Source organism: Arvicanthis niloticus, chromosome 21, assembly GCF_011762505.2.
Source record: "Arvicanthis niloticus isolate mArvNil1 chromosome 21, mArvNil1.pat.X, whole genome shotgun sequence".
Lineage (NCBI taxonomy): Eukaryota > Metazoa > Chordata > Mammalia > Rodentia > Muridae > Arvicanthis > Arvicanthis niloticus.
In genome coordinates this window covers 50,686,636-50,695,937 of record NC_047678.1, presented here as the reverse complement: position 1 = coordinate 50,695,937, position 9,302 = coordinate 50,686,636, and positions in this window count along the sequence as shown.

The window sequence follows — 9,302 nt, the reverse complement described above, 5'->3', positions numbered from 1 at the left end:
GGTATCTCTTCTAATTTCTTGAGTTCTTCCCTCTCTACAGCCAGTCATTTGTGGAGATCCCTAATACCAAGTGAAGACTGTCATTTTGCTTGAAGATGTTCCTTCTTGACTTTAAATCAGCTGCTGTGTGGATGGAGTGATGACTGTGTCCTCCAGTGGGAAACGACCCAGGGCATTAGGTAAACCCCAGCTGGGCATGAACTTCACTGGTACAGCTACTGACAGAGGAAATGAGGGCAGAGAGACCTGCTGGGATCCATCCAGGACCAGGTTCATGAAAGGCTAGGGAGGCAACTGCCTGAACTGCCTCCCAAGGTCCCAGCAGCACACTCTGAACACCTTGACCTGGTAAGTCGTTATTTGCTGTAGCCACAGGGCAGATAGGATGGGCAGCCTGAGAGAAAAAAGACCAAGAGGCCTTGTCAGGGACAGAAGTGGACTTGGGGCTCCCGAGTCAGCTTTGGGTAGAGGTACAATATATGTGGTCACTTTTTTTTTTTTTTTTTTTTAATAATGAAGGAAAAATTATTGAGAAGGCTAGGCTGACTCCATGACAGGCTTTAAATTGGTAATTCAGGCCTAAATCTCTGTTTCCAAGAACTGGGCAAATCCAGGCCTCAGAAGCTGCCCCACCACCTGGCCTGAGGCAAGGACAATGGGTCAGCAGCAGTTTCCAGACTTCCCCAGAAACAGTTTCCAGACCTCCCCAGCAACAGTTTCCAGCCCACATGCCCCAGTAAAGGAATGTCTCTAAAGATGGAGCAAGATAAAGGTCATCTACCCTGGAATCCCCTAAAGTGCTTTAAATCAGGCCTGCAAAGCTCACTTGGTTGTCTCTCTATCTTGGTAATGGGAGACGCCAGCATGCTGGACTTCTGCAGAATAAAACACTCTTTGCGTTTACATACTACTTGAGTCCAGGGTATCATTCTTCAGTGAATCATAGACACTTAGGTTATAAAATTATAAACTGTGACAGTGGATGTGACAGGCAAGCCAGTACAGAGGTTCTTCCATCTTGTATTCTTGCTGGGGCTATTTCAGTTGTAACCAGAATTTGATCCCCTTGGTGGAGAATCCTGTGGAAAATTACACGAGTGTGTTTTAGGAACACGAGGTTGAGATGCCTCAGCTAACTTACACTGGCTTCTGTTAAACTGCTTGTCTCTGTGAAGACCCCTGCAGCTGCGGAGCGAGATTCAAGGATGTTGTTTTTGCCTTAAAAAGGTACTATCTGCTGCCAGGTTATCTGCTGCCAGGTGATGCTGGCACACACCTTCATCTCAGCCCCGGGGAAGCAGAGGCAGGAGGATCTCTATGAATTCAAGGCTAGCCTGGACTACAGAGTGAGTTCCAGGACTGCAAGGGCTACACAGAGAAACCCTGTCTCGAAAACCCACAAAACAAAACAACCCTGTACTCTGGTTACTCAGGGCTACCAAACTTAGGACCCAGATACCTGAGCATAGCCGCAGCCGGCTGGAATGGACTTTCAGTTGGTTGTAGACTGTCCAAGCGTTCATCTCCGCTGGGCTCCCTACGTCGAATCCTGATGATGCATATTGAACAGTGGTGCAGACAAGAAAAAGCAACTACAAGAATCTGAAGGGGACCAGCTCTTGGACCTTCAAACAGGCTAGGTTGACGGGATGTCATCGAGGGTGACTTTAAAATCCTATGTCTAAGACAGGCATAGGCAACCTGGATCCTTTTAGCTAAAGAGAAAGGACCGCAAGAAGACTCAAGCTGGCTCCCTCTGCAGGAAATCTGGGGCAGTGCAAGAAGTGACCTCAGTGGTAACAAAGCCAGGCTTGTGTTCCAAAGAAGTCACAGCTTGCTGCTCTGGCAGGCAGGACACCTGATAGTCTCCGATCTAGGACTGCGGGGCGCTGGGGGATTCTGTGTCGCTCCCATTGAGACTTTTCCCCTATGAAATCAGACCTTTCCTGGAATGTGAGCATGAGTTTAATGCCAGAGGCAACGAATCATCTCAATGATGTCAGACACAAAATGCAGAGAAGCACGTGAGCAGAGGAGCAGGCCGACGCGGTGCTGGGTTGGGCAGGTGCAAAAGCGTGCCAGGACTCAGGACATCTTCCTTCCAGCCATCTCCCCTCCCCCAACTCGGAGAGAGGCCTACCAGGCACCACCCAGGGAGAAACTGCCCTGTCCTTGGCTCTTCCTGTAAGAAAGGAGTCCTGGGATGGCTTCCCAGGGGCTGCACACACAGGCGTGAGTCAGAGGGAAGCACAGCTCACAAGCTCACAGAGGGATTGTCTTATCCGGGCTACTCTGAGGAAGAGTGGTCCATTTCCCTTCTCTGTAAATTCATCTGAGCGCAAAGATCAAACAGCACTGTGGTACAGCCGCCCTCAAACTTTTTTTTTTTTTTACTTTTTTTTTTTTTTTTTTTTTTTTTTTTTTTTTTAAAGCGCAGAGCCTGACATTCTTGGGATGGAGTTAGTTTATGCCCCTGTTACCTCGGTGCTGACATCGTCTGTTCTCTCCTGGCCACTACTACCAGCTGCCACCAAGTAAGAGTTCATCTTTTTCAAGACTGTCTGCACAGACAGCAGGTCCCACATCACATGTTAACATTCACAGCTCAATAGAAACACTTCAGAAGAGCACCTAACATATGTAAAAGGCGCTACACAATCAACAAGACAAAGCAAGTGACTGGAGAAATAGGAAAAATGCACCAAGATCACAGTGAATGCTGGGAGTGCAGTTCAGTAATAAAGTGCTTGCTTAACCTACAGGAAGTCCCTGCATCACAAAACAGCAACAGCTACAACAGGAAGCACGGTGACATGCCACCATCTACCTATCAGAATGGGGAAAAAAATGAAAAGAAGCAGCTCAAGTTAATAATGTGTATTTGTATAAATAATAACTATACTTATTTTGTTATTTAAACAAATTTTAAATTATTTAAATGATAAATCAAATGATAAGATCCAATTTAAATATTTAAATAACCTAATTATTCAGCTAGATGTTTGATCTTTGTGGGTTTGTTTTTTTTTTTTTTTTTTTTTTTTTTTTTTTTTTTTAATGGTTTTTCAAGACAGGGTTTCTCTGTGTAGCTCTGGCTGTCCTGGAACTCACTCTGTAGACCAGGCTGGCCTCGAACTCAGAAATCTGCCTGCCTCTGCCTCCCAAGTGCTGGGATTAAAGGCGTGCACCACCACCGCCCGGCAATTTATGTTCTAAAAAAAAAACAAAACAAAACAAAAAACAAAAAACAACAACAAAAAAACCAATTCTGCAATTGATTAACCCAAACAGAACAGAATACCAGAAAACTTCCAGGGCAGTCTGGCCCTGGGCTTCTGGTGACAGCTACTGGTCTGAGGCAAGGGAGTGTCTCCTCACCTGCTTGTCCTGCTTCCTGTTTGCTCCTCATCCTAACTTGGGGCCTCTTCTAGCACATTTTCTATCTAACTCCAAGTCCTCAGAAGAGAAACAGACAAATTTAGACTCCCTTCCTTGCTCCCTGAGAACACTATGTGCTAGCTGGGGTCGGTGGGACCCTAACTCCACTGTGAGCACTGACTGGGTTCGAAATCTCAGGAGTCATAGGACACTTGATCTCAGTTTTCAACTCCGAGCAACTTTGCTCCTCACATGGAACCTGATGGTGCAGTTTCCTCCCAGCCTCTCAGAAACACATATATGTGTATATGTATGTGTATGTATTTGTGTTTGTGTGTGTGTTTGTGGTGTGTGTGTGTGTATATAATATATCCCCCATGTATACAATCCATTCTGTTGTTAGGAATAGCCTCTGGACCAGCCCCTGTCTGGCTTACAGAGCTTTCTTATCCATAGCACTCCTGGCTGGCTCATTCCTCTCCTTCACTGCTCCTGAGACATTTGTTAAGGTTGACTGGCATATCCAACTATGGACTAGGGAGATAGCTCAGAGAGGTTAAATGATTGCCATGTATGCAAGGGGACTGGAGATAGACCCTCCAGTACCCATGTTTGAGGGGCATGGTGGCTGGCCTGTAGCTCCAACCCAGACAGAAGAGTCAGGGTGATTCCCTAAGGGAGACTAGGCTATAGGCAAGCTCTGGGTGTGACAGACAGACCCCGTTTCATTGAGTAAGATGGAAAAGCAGGGTTGTCTCCCATGTCAACCTGGGCCTTCACAAGCATCCATCTACCCATGTGGTCATGCTCCGCCCCCATGACCACATGAACATGCATGTGCACACCCCATGACTTCACGTATACATGCATAACACACACACACACACACACACACACACACACACACACACCCCAAACAAAAATGGCTGTCTTCCTTAAATAGTACTTAGGAAACGAAAACAAAACAATAAAAAACATTTTACCCGCCGGGCGGTGGTGGCGCATGCCTTTAATCCCAGCACTTGGGAGGCAGAGGCAGATGGATTTCTGAGTTCGAGGCCAGCCTGGTCTACAGAGTGAGTGAGTGAGTTCCAGGACAGCCAGGGTTACACAGAGAAACCCCCTGTCTCGAAAAACAAAAAAAAAAGACCCCATTTTATCAAAAAAAAAAAAAAAAAAAAAAAAAAAGAAAGAAAGAAAAAGAATTACCCTTAAGATTGTTATTGTTATCACACTTTGTATATCTGTATATTGTATTGTACTCTGCTTACTTCTAGATATTTTGTTCATTTGGTCCAAGACAGGGTTTCTCTGTGTAGCCCTGGCTGTCCTGGAACTCACTCTGTAGGCCAGGCTGGCCTCGAACTCAGAGATCCGTCTGCCTCTGCCTCCCAAGTGCTGGGATTAAAGGTGTGTGCCACTTCTGCCTGGCTTAGAATGTCTTTATATCTAAAAAAATCTTCAGTCCTGTATTTAGGAAATTGTCTCTATGTTCAAATGGAATTTATTAGATAAAACTATTGCAAAGATCTAGAGTCTAACAAAAACACATTCCCGTTATTGATTATATGTGATACTCAATCTATAAGTTTTAATTATGCATCCACTTTACATACAGTGTAAAATATTCAAGATTGTATTTGGAAATGAGTTTACAGAACAATGTTTGCAATACAATCACTGGTGCTCTGCCTCCACCTAGTGGAAACTTCACGTTACTGCAGCAACAAAACCAAGCCCGGGGACGAACGAAGCATTTACCTGTGAGGCACAGAAAAGACACACAAATTCACACAAATTCAGCTTACGGTGCATCCGATAACATCTCTTGTCCCAGGTAATACCGGATTCGAGAAAAGCTTGGTTAAGTCACGTCAGGTGAAAGCTGGACACCAGAGCAGACAGAGAAAAGAATGCCAGGGAACCTGGCCAGGGGCTTTGCTGCTCTCTGCACAGGTACCTGGAGATGAAGCCGGGAAGGGCTTTGCACTATGTGTATTTTTGATAAAGTTGAACATCAGATATGAAGCTTGTGTTCACACGCACAGCCTGGAGTGTGGGCAAGCCGTGAAGATGATTAAGAAGAATCCGTATGTTTAAAAAGCACCAGGCAGACGGTAGAACTGGTTCATGTCTGGTGAAAGATTATAACGCCAATGGGGGTGATCGAATGTGGGATGACGCCAGGTCTTAGTATTCAGGTTTCTCATATTGGCTTTTGTAAAACAGGTTAGCACAAGGGGAAAAGAGATCAAAGAGACCAATATTCAAAAGCAAACCTGGACTGGCTGGGGCCAATCTGTTCCTTTGGCATTCATTGCCCTTTAATTCCATAATCTACCTCAGGAGGGATTTTGGTTTTAGATGTCATATTTATGGCTTAGAATCTATTTTGAGTTAGTTTCTTTCGAGTTAATTTTTAACTGATACAGAAAATATAAAACTTGTAAATACAGAGTAACATGTGATTGTTGACTTAGCATTGTGTTTTTTTAAAAAAAAATCAAAACATATTTATTTTATTTTAAATTATGGGCATGTGGCATGAATACAGGTGCTCACAGAGGCAAGAGGGAGCTAAGCAGTTTTCAGTAGCCTGACAAGGTGGGTTCTGGGGACCCAACTCTGGTCCCTTGGAAGATCAGGAAACACTTCTAAACCACCGACTCATGTCTCCAGCTCCCAATACTTTTTTTTGTTTGTTTTGCTTTGTGGGGCTGGGGGCTGAACCCAGGCAATTTTTTCATACAGAGGCACAGACCTAAGTTCCTTTTAAAGCAGATCTCATGATCCTTTCTCCCTGTGTCAAGTTGATCCACCCTGCTGAATGGTTTCATTTTGTCTCCTCTTTGTTTCATCTTTCTCCTCTCCTGTCAGTGAAGATTGACAAGAATTAGTAACCTCAGATAGAGGAATGGGGACTCTCTGGCACCCAGGAGTACAACTCACACATGTAAGTAAGATAATGAACGTCTCAGTAAGTTAAGACACAAAAAATTTTTTAAAACTTGCCTCTGTGTATAAAATTCAGAGTTAGCTTGTTGATTTCTGCAAAGAATCCTGCAGAGATTTTGATTGGACTGGATTGACTGAATCCATTGAAAGTCATGAGGAAAGAGACACCTTACCAAGAGTGAACCTGCCATCCATAGAAATGGCATTCTCTTCAGAGTCCAGGAGTGTCTGCCCTAGAGCTTGGAGTCATCGGAACTAGGTTGAACTTGGGTGAGTGTGTGTGTAGTGACCACTGGGCTGAATGGTACCCTGGAGTCAAGAATGCTGTCAGCTTGGGGAGGATCTCAACTGAAAGTCACATGAACCATCAGTTAGAAAACCAGAGGCTCAGGTTTAGCACAGTGGCTGGAAAGTGGGAGGACTTGGGTTCTCTCCATTTTTCTCATCTGACTCTCCTAATATTTTGACAACGTTTTTAAAGCAGGATTCCTTGACAGCTCCAGGACAGTTGGCAGAGTTGTAAGCGGTCCGTGATGATCACTCCCTGAACACCTGAGCACACAGCTCTTTAAAAAGCGATCTCACAAATGTTCGGCAGGCATGAGCTGAGGTTTGCTGGCAAAGGGCGGTGGGTCACACGGTGGTGGATACCTGTCAAGAGTTATTCCTTGGCTGAGGGAAGGCAGGTCCTCCCTGGAGGCATGTGGCCCCATATCTAAATAAAATGAGATACGCCAGGGACGGCCTCTGGATGCAGGCCAACAAATCTCGTACTCCTCAGAGCAGAGAAAGATAAGCAGAGAAAGGGGTGTCTAGGATGTTCTGAGGATGGACACTGAGGGCTACAGAAGCCAACCAAGAGACTTGAAGATGATTTTATTGTTTTGGGCATAATTCTGACATAAAAGACCAGCTGGGGCATACATACATCAGCAGTAGAGTAATAGCCTAGTGTATGTAAAGCCTTAGGTTTGATCCATACCGAGGAGTGAGTCCAGTGGAGGAGAATTCACAGGCTTGCAGGGTTTTTTTTGTTTTTTTGTTTTTTTTTTCTGGTTGCCAGAGAGCCTTTGGGAGGCGCACTAGGACCCCCGAGACCATCCTCAGTGCCTAGCACACTGAATTACAGTGGTTAAGGTCTGGTCTCTAACACTAGGTTAAATAGGTTCAAATCTTGACTACTTAAACATCATTTAACTTGTGTGTTTCAATTTCTCCTACTGAGATACAGGGTAAGAGATGAGTGAGTATCTCCCTCACACCCCCACCCCAGCTCACAAGAGGACTTGTGAGGATAAGTGTCTGTGAGCCTTGTGTAATGAGGCCCGGCATCCAGCAAACAGTAATCAGCTGCTGCTGTTGGTGCTATAACCTTAAAATAAAATCTAAAAATAATTTTAGACCAACAGAAGATTGGAAAAAAAAAAGAGATGTAGCAGAGATGCTATATTCTCATTCCTACTTCCTCTAGTGGTGCATTTCTTTCTTTCTTTCTTTCTTTCTTTCTTTCTTTCTTTCTTTCTTTCTTTTTTTAAAGATTTATTTATTTTATGTATAAGTACACTGTTGCTGTCTTCTGACACACCAGAAGAGGACATTGGATCCCATTACAGATGGTTGTGAGCCACCATGTGGTTGCTAGGAATTGAACTCAGGACCTCTGGAAGAGCAGTCAATGCTCTTAACCACTGAGCCATCTCTCCAGCCCTGTGGTGACATTTCTGTGCCACCCTTCCCTTCTCCCTCCCACTCTGGCCCTGCTCACTCAAGTACACTGTAGCTGTCTTCAGACACCCACCCGAGAAGAGGGCATCAGATCTCATTACGGATGGTTGTGAGCCACCATGTGGTTGCTGGGATTTGAACTCATGACTTCCGGAAGAGCAGTCAATGCTCTTAACTGCTGCGCCATCTCACCGGTCCTTAAGGTGGTGACATCTTATCTGAATAAAATGTGATAGGCCAGGGATGGCAGTTGGATGCAGGCCAACAGATCTCACACTCCTCTGGAGCAGAAAAAGGCAAACCGAGAAGAGAGGCAGTGGTGGAAATCAGCAAAGGGGCATGTGTACAGGCTGCGAGCTGGTCCTGGACTTTAATCTGTTTTTTTTTTTTTTTTTTTTTTTTTTTTTTTTTTTTTTTTTTTTTTTTTACAATGTTCGGAACTAATGGGTGTTGCAGGGTTAAGATCCTTAAAGGGCTGAAAAGCCAAGGCAGAAGTGTCAGCTTTACTAATACAAGCTAAGCTTTTGCTGCCTTACAAGGCTTGAGATAGACATGGGGACCAGACTCATTGCTGGCCTACCTGGGAAACATCATGGATTTCTCTTTTGGTGCAGTATACCCTAGGATACAGTGAAATAAGCATTTTAATGCTTAGTTGTTGAACTGTGTTTGGACTTGCACCAATTTTTTTTCCCCCCCAGAGACAGAGTTTCTCTGTGTAGCCCTGGCTGTCCTGGGACTCACACTGTAGACCAGGCTGACTTTGAGCTCAGAGCGCCATCTGTCTCTCTCTCCTGAGTGTTGGGGTTAAAAGCACTCATCACCAATTGGTGCAGCACCTGTTGCACCATTTTTTAAAGAAACAAAACTTGCAAGGTTTAGGAAATTTTGTGTCTTGCCCACAGACACTTCCGTTTTTTATTTCACTTATGTGTGTGACTTGTACTCCTGGGTGCGTGTGGAGGTCAAAGGACAGCTTTCTGCAGTGGGTTCGTTCTCTCTTACCTTTATGTGTGTTTCGGGGTTAGGTTTGTGTGGCAGGTACTTTTACCAGCTGTACTATCTCGCTGGACCTTGGGTTTTGTTTTTAAATATTATTTCTCAGGGCTGGAGGGATGGCTCAGTGGTTAAGAGCACTGGATGTTTCCCAGAGGACGTAGGCTCATGTCCAGTGTCCACACAACAGTCTGTAACTCCAGTTCTATGGGATCCCCATCTTTTATGTCTCGGAGGGCAGATACACA